Consider the following 9,800-nt stretch of genomic DNA (forward strand, 5'->3'; position numbering starts at 1 on the left):
CATGGCAAAATACACGGTTAAAATACACATGTTCACCCTATTGAGACCAGTTGTTATGGTGGAAACTTTGGCCGCTTTGCGGGACGGGAAAATATCATCAGATCGGAATGAAATTTTGCACAGAACCTTGTACCATAGTATCGACAAGAATTCCGACCCGGCCCGACGAATCCGACAAACTTTTTTTTTTTGCCATGAAAATGTGGACCACCCTAATACGCACCCAACACTTTGGTTAGGCTACGGTGGATTCAGTTTGTCAGTAAACTGTCAAACGTCTGGCGAGATATACAGAAACACATGTTTAAGCTATTAACACTGGCATTCACAAATTCACTTTCCTGTCACACACACACACACACACACACACACACACACACACACACACACACACACACACACACACACACACACACTAATACACACACTATGGATGATATACATAAGTTACTGGCTCTTTGATGTATACTGCTGGATTGATTCAAACTCTTTTACCTGCTAAATTACTTACTATCGACTGAGTAGGGTAAGGTAGAGAAATAGGAGCAGGGCTGTGGGGGGCAGTTTGTGTCGGCAGAGAGTAATAACACTCACCAATATCCACGAGTTGTCCCCGCTGCCTAAACGAGTCAAAATGTCATCCAGAGTAGAAAAAAGAAAAACTACACAGGGACCCGAATTCCGCATGTATTCCTCCAGTAAATTATAATTTTCTTTGACACGCCTTCCCAATGCCGTTATGAACCTCGTCTTGAACAGGTATTATCTTTCTTTTTTTTTTTTTCCTGCAGGAAAAAAAGGGTAATAGTGGTCCTCTCTTCAGCCTCAAGGGAGCACACTTTAAACCCATAGAGGGTTCAGAGGCTAATTGGATATATCACTGTGAAAAACATTTAAAATCCCAAATCAATACCTGCCTCTTTAATGCTTTTCCCGAAGAAGTGCTCCTCTCTATTGCTGATGACCGCCCCTCTCTCTTTCCACTCACACCCATCATGCTGTACAATCCTTCACTGCCTATGGGGGCCGAGGGATACGCATTGGGGTCAATGAGCTAAGGGCGTGTGCAGGCCAAAACTTAGTGAGGCCCACGGGGGTCTTACAATTGATATGTGCCTGGTGATGTACATGTGAAATAACATTTAAGTGAACATTTCTTGCAAGACAAGAGTGGGTCGGTGCAACAGGACATAAAGGATGTAGCAACAGGCACTGTGTAAATAGCTACATGTCAAACACAAGAAGAACACAGATTGTTTCGTGACCGTTGATGTGCTTGCTTATGTTGCTTCAGGTCAGAGTAGAGGTTTTGTGTGTGCAGGGTACATTGCTGTGTAATAACTGAACTGCAACACATCCTGTGCTTGCGTCTGGATCACGAAGAATGTTTAAGGTTTTGGTTAGCAACATTATTAGTTTGTCGTACAATGAGATTTATTGCACAATGAATTAACAAAATTACAAAACTAGAATGACTACCTACCTTTTTTTTTTTTTTTTTTAAATAAGATTATGGTATATGTCCTTGAGATCGGTGGTGGAACAGAACCTTTATGTGTGGCATTGTTTCTTGAGGTGACACCGTCCAACCCAAACTGTTTGATCACCATTTTTTCTCTTCATGTGTGGTGTCTGTCACAGATAATAATCTTTGAACAGGTTGGAGACTTGGTGCTACTTGGAGGAAAGAAGGTATTCTGTGACCAGTGGAAGTTTTGAATCTCATTGAATGGCCATGCCATGTGGGATCCCCCAAGGGTCAGTCATTTAACCCCTTTTGTTCAGGATGGGTGAAATGCTTCAGCATGCTAATGTTATGCTGCACACAAATAGGATGCCAACAGAAGTGAAGTAAATCCCGAGTGTAAATGCTTTTAAATTCAGGTTATATACGTAGCTATTTCCCCCATACCTTTGATTAAGTCTTCACATCATTTTAAAATCATTCGTTCTCAAAGGTTTTTTTTCTTCTAGAAAACTATTCTCATTTATTTACTTAGATCGGTGGTGGAACAGAACCTTTATGTGTGGCATTGTTTCTTGAGGTGACACCGTCCAACCCAAACTGTTTGATCACCATTTTTTCTCTTCATGTGTGGTGTCTGTCACAGATAATAATCTTTGAACAGGTTGGAGACTTGGTGCTACTTGGAGGAAAGAAGGTATTCTGTGACCAGTGGAAGTTTTGAATCTCATTGAATGGCCATGCCATGTGGGATCCCCCAAGGGTCAGTCATTTAACCCCTTTTGTTCAGGATGGGTGAAATGCTTCAGCATGCTAATGTTATGCTGCACACAAATAGGATGCCAACAGAAGTGAAGTAAATCCCGAGTGTAAATGCTTTTAAATTCAGGTTATATACGTAGCTATTTCCCCCATACCTTTGATTAAGTCTTCACATCATTTTAAAATCATTCGTTCTCAAAGGTTTTTTTTCTTCTAGAAAACTATTCTCATTTATTTACTTTACCTTCAATATTTTTAATTCTATTATTTAATTATATTTCTATTCATGTTTTAATTTTGTCAACGTACGTTCTTTTTGTAATTAGTGTAAGCCACTTTTGTTTTCTCAGATTTTCTTCTGAATGTCATTTGCAAATGGGGGTTAAGAGCTGTGTCTTTGCTTGTGTGAAGCACATTGGGTTAACTTGGGTATGAAATGTGCTTTATAGATAAAGCTGGCTTGTCTTGCCCTTGCCTTTAAAGATTTGAAAACTCCCAATATGCTTCCTGACCTGATATGTAAAGAAGAATGTCGAAATAGTTATCCAGATTTTGTGGTTCAATTTGTTGTTGAGTACAGGACAATGGCATCTTGTTTGGAGGCCCCTGATTAAAATGTGCTGTGAGGATGCATTGCAGCTCTGCTCTGACTTCTGTGCAGTGCCAGTCGTATTGCCTTTGACATAGTTTCATTTCCAGAAAAACAGGAAGCAGGGATGGTTGTCTTGCACTTCTGTCCCAGCAGCTGAAGTTAATGTGACCCTAGATGTGCATCGATGTACTGTACATGTGTGTTTGTCCATGTTTGTGCGTCGGTGCATGTCACAAGGTCAGTGTTCTTGGTGTGTTCATCAGAGATCTCCGTCTTGCTGATGTTGCTGCTGTTAGTCATGTTAGAGTGACAATGGCTCCTCTTTTCTACCTCCGTGAAAAGGTTCTTCAGGGCATGAACCAGAAGGCTCAGGCACTCTTGGTCAAGTGGAAGTTGATCATAGAAAGCGCTCCCCATTTTTCACAAACATGTTGCATCTGACGTTGTGTTTTTGTTGGAGAGCGTCCGAACTCTTTTTTACCGCTTCACCTCCTCGTCCCTTCTCCCATTACCTTTCCTCTCCTGTCAACTTCCCTCCTCCACTTTCTCCCCCCCATCCCACGCTTTCCTTCCTCTGTTTGCTTTTGCTCCCTTGATTCACTTTCAGTGCCAACTTTTCGGGGAAAAAAAAACTCATTTTGAATGATGAGCAAGCTGTAGTATTTTCCACTCCACTCTACTTTGGTCTATTCCTTCTCTGCTACTATACACATGCACTTAGAACCATTACTCTGATACATTTTTATGAATAATTCGGTCAGTCACATAAAACTCCTGAACGACGGGTTTATCGTTACAGATGAACACCAAGCCGACTCTGCGTAATATGTGGCGACATCCTCAAAGATGAGGCAATGAAGCTTTCAGAACTGCCAGAAATGACTGAATACCTCACTCCCGTTTCCATGATCCTATCTTTGTGATGAGGGTTTTTTGAACATTTAACACACACATATGAGACGGCACATGGATGACCCTCCCTCCCATTACTTTTCTTTCTCTGCTGCTCTGTGAAAACATTGCTTCACGTGAAAACCAGCCAGTGGCACAAAAAAAAAAAAAAGGTTGGGGAACACTGCTCCATAGTATTCTGATCAGCGGAATGATCAGCAAAGTTGAATTCCGTAAAGGTTGTACACGTTCTTCAGGAAAATAAAAGTTTCAGATCTGGCTCTGTCTGTCATTGTGTGTGAAACTGTCATATCTTGCAAGACTTCATCTTCGTGATCAAGTGTGCTCAAGTGTGTCGGGTTTTTTCATTGGATACCTTAGCAAAGACGAGAAGTAGGATGAAGACAAAAGAATCAGAAATGGATGCCAGCTATAAGAAAAGTGGTGCACATGGTCTGTCTCTCTCCTCGAGTCCCACATTGTTACTCTTACCATTGTCAAATCCGCTCTTCTTGTCCCGGCTTGAATGCCTTGCAACGTCTGGCGACTTGCTTTGTGCCAACCTAATTTACGATATATTAACATCAGATTTCTTATGAAATGAGTCAATTTTCATTTGGTTTACTTTGTGGTCATGTTTTGTGTTTTGGCGGGCAGTACGCGTACAAATGAATACAAATGGAAACATCACCTCTGTAGCTATATGAGTAAACACGAGACAGGTTTGGACAGAGGACCTCAGAGTGTGCGGCATATGTCTTCAATGTATCCATCTTAATATCATAGAAGTAACAAAAGACAGCAGAATAGTTTATATACTACCGTATGAATTGATGTAATTTTATTCATGTGAAATTGTACCGAAATCGAGAGGAACCACCCATCGTCCTTTCGGCTTGATCTCTTTTTCTGTTTCTTTTTGTGTGAATCACAAGAGTCCTATGATAATAAAGGTCGAAAAGTGAAAGGGAGTTCATCATGATATTAATAGCTCTTCCCGTTTTCTTAATGCATTTGGCAAAGATTGCAGATCTGAAGTGAAACACCGATCGTCCATCATCAAATAAACAAGATGCTGCAGCCTTCCGTGGCGCTCACACACGCGTATCGAATAAACCCTCCCCGCTTGACACACGTCCGTATTTGGCCCAAGCCCTCCTCCATTTCAACTCCTGTGACAGATGCCCCCACTCCAACTGCTGCTAATCACATTACGTTGAATCTGTTGCACTTAAATCCATAAATGCTGTGTGTATTAATCGCGGGGAATCTCATTATCATGTCTATATTAATTAAAGCCATCTGCCGGTGATGGAGGGAGGCGGAGGCTGACGTGTCAAGCTGTTGGGGTTTGAAGGCATTTGAGCTGAAGTTAAAGGAACGTGGCAGTCCACCAGTGCAGCTAATTTCTCCTCATTTGAAAGGTAAAACTTTCTCGCTCACTGATGATGTCTGACAGCAGGCTGAAAGAGATCTACGTTGGATTCAAGGTCGACAGTTGGTAACGTGACTTGACAAGAACTTCCCTGGTTCGGTGTCAGAGCAATCCTCTTTAGCTGGTGATCATATATCCATCTGTGTCTGCTGTCAGAATATATTATTCATTCATGGCGGGAACACATTCGCATGTAGGCTTTCAGGTTCCATCTGTAGTACTGCGAATGCAACGTTTAAAGACGAACCGCAACAACCAAGGGAAAGTAGGCAAGCAGCAGTCTTCGCCTTACTCCCTTTCAATCGCAAATTCCCGGTTCCCACCACACACGAGGCTGTTTGACTGCCCGTAAGTGATGGCGTTAAAGCTTTTCGTCTCTCATCATGAAGGAGTTGCCTCGCAGCTGAGGGGAGGCAAGCGCCGAGCTGAAGTTCAAAACAACATAATATTGAACTCAGCATTATTCAGAAAAGGAAACGGCGTGAGGTTTTGATACAGTACGTTGCCTTTTGCTGCGGGAAGCGATGGCTCCCAGGCAGACACAGAGTCAAAGATGGAGGTGGAGTTACGGCAACTTGATAAAAGATGTGAGAGGCGTGCTCGCTGGAAGAATAAAGCAACCATGTGCTGCACTGTATATAGCCTCGCACATCCATCCATCGCATTGTGCCAGCCCGCACCTTTATCTCTCATACTTCAAGGCGGCGAGGAGGGAAAACATGTCAGAGACTCGGGGTATCATCCTGGGCGGCCAGCTTTTCCGTCTCCGACACGCACAACAAATAGACGCCATCACGAGGCCGCGCCTGAATGACAGCTGATTGGGATTGCCTGCCAGCGCCCACCTCTCCTCCTCTCCGCGCTCGCCTCTCATCTCAAGCGCTCATCTGATTTGAACCATTAGCATTCTTTTCCCTGTGTTGTTCACACGACTGTCAGGCTCAACGGCGTAGCCTCAGTCTGACGCGGTCGAACTGTCGCCCGGGGGGGCCTCACCTGAAAGGGCTGACAACTGCCTACATAATCAGCCCCTTTGCCTGGATGCTGGTAGAGCCAGACCAGAGTGCAGGTGAGGCATGGGTGGGGGGCTGGATTTTTTCACAATTGGAGAACTGGATTGTCAAGAGCTTGTTCTCTTGACCGTTTTGCAAAATAGCCAAAAATAGATGTACTGTACTGGCATGATTCAAAAATGCACACTTTTTTCCCTTAAAGAATGCACCTTATTATAAGTTACATTGATGGATAAGAATGCGTCCAAGTTTTGTGGTGATGGTGTGGAGGCAGACGCAATGAAGCCATGTGGGAGAATCAAAGCACTAAATTAACAAAGTAAAAAAAAAAAAAAAAAAACAGAAAATTCAAAAAGACTCAAAGCACTCGCCACTTGACCACACGACGCGGAAAGATGACATATGTACGATGACAATGAACTACCAGACAGAACAAAACCAGGGAGCTAAATGCAAGCAAACTAAGGAGCCAATGAGGCACGTTTGGACAAGACACGAGTGGCCGGAGGGAGCTTGTTGGCTGACACAAGGAACAGGTGAATGAGAGGACAACAAAACGAGCAAACAAGACATGAACACACAAAACGAGGCAGTATATGAAAAAACAAATAAAATCTAATCAAAACGATACCAAATGTTGGTGACCAAATTGTGAGAAGACATCCAGGACAAAATCACAGCTGTCACCAAAATTACCCACTGGAAAATAAAAGCATAACTTTGACATCCCTCTGAACTCCTTCATGAGTGACAGATGAAGGGAAGAGTGTGTACTTGTGTGTGTTTATTCCCTTTTAAAAAGCAATCCAAAAATAAATCTGAGAATTGTGCAGTGTGTTGACGAGGAATATTAAGGAAAATGTTCAAGGGCAGAATGTAATGAGAGAGAGAAAGTAAGAAAATACTTTTGGTCTCCTTTGCCCAAGGGCCGTAGATTCACGACCTGCACCTCTAAAAACTTGCAAAAGGGAAGATCATTTTCAAGCCACAGAGCTCTCTCATTTAGCTCTTTCTTTTTTTTTTCCTTTCACTGCTTCCTGGAGTTGGACCTGGAAAGAACATAAGACATGACTTAATTCCATAAACTCGTACCGTGAAATAAATCTCAAACTGTGCTTTAGATGCCCAAGCCCTGCCCTTGACCCCTGACACCATGTTTTGAATCGGGAAGGGCTCCTGCAGGGCAACCCGAAAATAGATCTGTCACATTTCACATCTCGGTGTTGCTGTCCCCTACACTGACCCGCCCTGACCCGGACAGCAGCCTCTTTGTTTGCTTCTGTTTGCTCTGGAGTCAACCTTCCACGTCAGGCCAGGTCCAACCAAGCTCTCTTCAGTTTCTGTCAACCCTCTACCCTCACCCCATGTTCCTCTTGACTTCACTTTTTTTTTTCTGGTCTTTCCTCTGCATTTCCATTGCTTGCCTTCTTTTTTTCATTCTTATTCCAGTAGTAGTCACTCTCCCGTGAGATCAATTTACCCGAGTATATGGTCGAACCTTTTCCGCCTGACGCAGGATTCATCCGTACGACACTTTTATGGAACCCTCTCTCCTGTCATTCACCAGTTCTTCGTCTCAGCCTTTGAGAAGCTTTCGCTAACTTTCTTGCACCTGCCTTATTTCAAATTCAATGAAACCTCCAGAGATTCAACTAACTTTTAAAAGGATAGGGAGCATAACTCTTTGTCGCTTTCATTTGTCAGAACTGCATCCGTTTCACCTACTCGTTTTCCCTCTTTTCATCAATCCTCATATCCTCTTTCTTTTCCTCTCTCTTTTCACACTGCCACATTCATTCATTTATGGTCCATTTTTTTGTGTCTGAGCTGTCATTCCCAGTCCTCCTCTTACGTTCCTCTCCACGGGCCAAGTAACCTGTGCATGTTACTATGGAGGGCGAAAGGCAGGCCTGGCTCAACGCTCTGGGAATTGGACTAAAACCTTTACGAGGTATTAGTAGTGGTTGGTTACTGTATCACAAGCTACATCAAATTTGCCAGTTTCTCAACAGCTCATGTCAAAAAAATACCCCCCTCATACAAATTAAAAGTCATCTCTAGGCTCTGTCCATAGATCCAAGACAAATAAAGGTGATTTGGTTTGAAGCCTGACTGTGCTTTATATTATCCAGTTCATGAGTTGTGGCTGGCTCTGCAGAAAGCAGGGGTGCTTTGTCTTTATATTTTGCTTCACCAAAGAGTGCAAGTTGTGCTACTGAATGCAATGTTGTCAACCAGGGTCTCCATTCCAGCGAGGTTTACAGGATAGGCCCTCAAGTAGTTTTGGCCCATTTTTTGGCCTTTTGTAAGTGCATCGTGGGTGAGTTTTAATTTATTAATTGTTTTTTTTTCCAAAGCGGTTTGTTATGTGGCCACATGCTGTTCCATTCATTCTGGACAAAGCGTGCAGATCATTTCTTGAAAAATCCAGAAGTACGACACTTGTCGGGGGTACTGCAAATTCTACAATATATTGATCGAATATGAAGTGAACAAAAGCTAGCATCCTTACTTTAAATATATGAACAATGAATTCATTTTGTGTGAAAAATTATATTTTGGGAAAAAGGGGATGCAACCGCCGATGTAGCGCCCGGCCCTTTCTGACAGCTGAGGTCTTAAAAATGGTAGCTGATCTTTTCGAAGAGTGAAAGAAATCAATCAACACAACATAAAGATTCTTCTTATGTATATGTCCGACTTGGTGACCATATGGCACTTGTACATGTCACTGTCCAGACTACGGCTTTGCCATGGGCTGAACCAACCAATCATAGCGAAGTGAATGCCTACTGAGAAATTATAAATATAACAACATTGAATTGAAACACAATATAATTTGAGTAGTCTATTTGTTAAATTCTGGCTCAGAGTTTCGGATTTGGTGTGCACGTGTCCATGCGTTATAGCGTGTCTGTGTCATGGTGAGACTCTTTGGGTCGTGCCCCAGCTTGCATCGCTGCACAGTAAATCACAGCTGGAGTTTTTAACGTCTTCTCCAGTGTGCCTGGGAGAGTCATTAACACACACTAGAATTATAGAACACCCTTCAGCAACTGTAGTTACAGTATGCACATGTCATCTGGTGTGAGTATATTCTCAATGTATGTTTTGTTTTGTTTTTTGGACCCAGGACCAGTGGGTTCAGGTATTTCCAACATTTATAGTTGAAATACCCCAAACCCTTACTGCTGCGTGTTCGTGCGTATACAGCACATGCATGAAGTGTTTAACATACATCTGACTGCCATTTAATTTTGTGCTGGACTATCATTTCCATAGAATCATATCCATATCCTATTATTAGCCTGTACCCTCTCGGGATGGTTCTAGAGGGTTATGCTCTGGTAAAGGTGGGAGGGCAATAGCCCTGCCTCCAAGCTGACATGGTTATTGAGGCAGCTATAGTGCCTTGGGGATCTATTTTGCAAGGAACAGAGAGCAGGTCCATCATCTTTCACAGTAAAATTGTGCAGATGATGCCGATAAGGTCACGGCATCCGTCACTGTGCCCATCACACTTAACACACTTTACATCAGCTGTCAGTGGCCTTACATTCCTGAAACGTCTATGCTGCCTGCAAGGTGGTTCAAAGTGCTTTGTGGTCATTACCAGCTGCCTCCTGGTGTATGTTCCTACGT

General features: G+C 42.9%; 1 long non-coding RNA gene across 1 annotated transcript; it reads left to right on the top strand.

The window, feature by feature from the left end:
- Positions 1-2,110: 2,110 nt before the first annotated feature.
- Positions 2,111-4,115, top strand: LOC109514964 (uncharacterized). The gene is made up of 2 exons (XR_002168087.1): positions 2,111-2,228; positions 3,619-4,115. It is a non-coding gene; the product is annotated as an uncharacterized LOC109514964 (long non-coding RNA).
- The last annotated feature ends 5,685 nt before the right edge of the window (positions 4,116-9,800 follow it).

Source organism: Hippocampus comes, unplaced genomic scaffold, assembly GCF_001891065.2.
Source record: "Hippocampus comes isolate QL1 unplaced genomic scaffold, H_comes_QL1_v1.1 scaffold41, whole genome shotgun sequence".
In the NCBI taxonomy this organism is placed as follows: Eukaryota; Metazoa; Chordata; class Actinopteri; order Syngnathiformes; family Syngnathidae; genus Hippocampus; species Hippocampus comes.